The 1,899-nt window shown below is 65.5% G+C and overlaps 1 pseudogene; it reads right to left on the minus strand.

The window, feature by feature from the left end:
- Positions 1-1,899, minus strand: part of LOC114072069 — a 15,383-nt pseudogene that overhangs the window by 12,457 nt on the left and 1,027 nt on the right.

The following is a 1,899-nucleotide window of genomic DNA, read 5'->3' on the forward strand; positions in this document are numbered from 1 at the left end:
TCCCCCCTGTATCCCTCCCTGTCCCCCTCTTCCCCCCCCACCCCGTGACCCCCTAAGACCCCCCCGTGTCCCTCCGTGTCCCCCCCGCCCCCACCAAGGAATTTTCTCCATTAACACGATGAGCTCATTGCGGGGGAGGCAGGGGCGTTGGGGGGCCCAGCTGGGGGGAAAGGGGGGGAGGGAAGGGAGGGGGAGGGGCCCATTGTGGGGGGAGGAACGGGGGTCCCAGCTCCGGCCCCGCTCCGGCTGCAGCTGTCGATTGATCCACTGATTTATCGATTTGCTGATTTATTGATTCACTGATTTATTGATCGATTTCACACGTGGGTCACTGTGTGTCATCAATGTCCCCATCCCTGTCCTCGGTGTTCCCACTCTTCCCATCCCAGCTCCGGGTGTCCTCATGTCACCTCCCAGCGTCCCCATCCATGCCCCCAGTGTCCCCGACTCACCTCTCTGTCCCCAGCTGGCCCCCAGTGTCCCCAACCCACCTCTGTGTCCCCAGCTGGCCCCCCTTTTCCCCAGTGTCCCCAACCCACCTCTGTGTCCCCAGCTGACCCCTGGTGTCCCCAGTGTCCCCATCCCACCTCAGTGTCACCATCCCTGTCCCTGGTGGCCCCATCCCTAATCCCCCTGTCCCTATGCCACCTCAGTGTCCCCAACCTATCTGCAGTGACTCCCTCCCTGTCCCCAGTGTCCCCAGAGTCCCCCTCCCCATCCCCAGTGTCCTCAGCGTCCCCATCCTTGCCCCTGATTTCCCCGTCCCCGGTGTCACTACCCCCAGTGTCCCCATCCCTGATCCGTGCCCCTGTTCCACCTCAGTGTCCCCCACCCCTACCTGTCCCCAGCGTCCCCATCCCCGGTGTCCTCATCCCCAGTGTCCCCAGAGTCCCCCCTCCATCCTCGGTGTCCCCAGAGTCCCTTTCCCTGTCCTCTGTCCCCAGAGTCCCTATCCCCATCCCCAGTGTCCCCAGTGTCCCCAGTGTCCCCGTCCCCGGTGTCCCCAATGTCCCCTGCAGTGTCCCAGGGGGTGTCCCCAGCTCCTTGGCCCCCCCCAGCTCCCGCAGCCGCCCCCCCTCCAGCAGGGCCACCCTGGGTGCCCGCCGGGCCAGGGACACCTGCCCTGTCACCAGCAGGGGACACGGGGGGTCAGGGGACACGAGGGGACACGGGGGGACACGGGGAGGTCAGGGGACACGGGGGGACATGGGGGGACATGGGAGGACAGTGACATGGGGAATAATGGGGTTGGGGACAGGATAGGGACACACTGGGAACAGGTTGGGGACACACTGGGAAGGGGTTGGGGACACACTGGGAAGGGTTTGGGGACACAGTGGGGACACGCTCCTCACCTCCACAGCCCTGGTGAACTGTAGGTGGTACATGAGGATGGTGACCAGCTCCCCAGGGGTCATGGTCCCCAAAGCCACCAAGTGTCCCCCCCCGAGGAGCAGCCCCAGCTTCAGGACCAGCGTGGGGAACTGGGGACATGGGGACACACAGGGTCACAGGGTGTCACCCCAGTCCCGTGTCCCTGTGTCCTCCAGTCCCCTGTCACCCTGTCCCTGTGACCCCAGCCCCTGTCACCACATCTCCCATCCCTGGGCCACCCACCCCTGTGTCCCCATGTCCCCTGTCCCCCATGTCCCTCAGCCCCCTGCCACATGTCCACCATCCCTGTGCCCCCTTTCCCTGTGTTCCCTGTCCCCCATGTCTCCATCCCCGTGCCACCACATCCAGTGTCCCCCAGCTCCCTGCTGCCACGTCCCCCTGTCCCCTTTACAATGCCACCCTGTACCCGTGACCCCCAGCCCCACGTGCCACCCGTCCTCACCTCCCTTATCTCCAGATCACCACGCCCTCGTGTCCCCCGGCCCTTTGCCGACACACCCAATG

Source organism: Empidonax traillii, unplaced genomic scaffold (assembly GCF_003031625.1).
Source record: "Empidonax traillii isolate 1590-97213 ecotype Southwest subspecies unplaced genomic scaffold, ASM303162v1 scaffold2579:size21462, whole genome shotgun sequence".
In the NCBI taxonomy this organism is placed as follows: domain Eukaryota; kingdom Metazoa; phylum Chordata; class Aves; order Passeriformes; family Tyrannidae; genus Empidonax; species Empidonax traillii.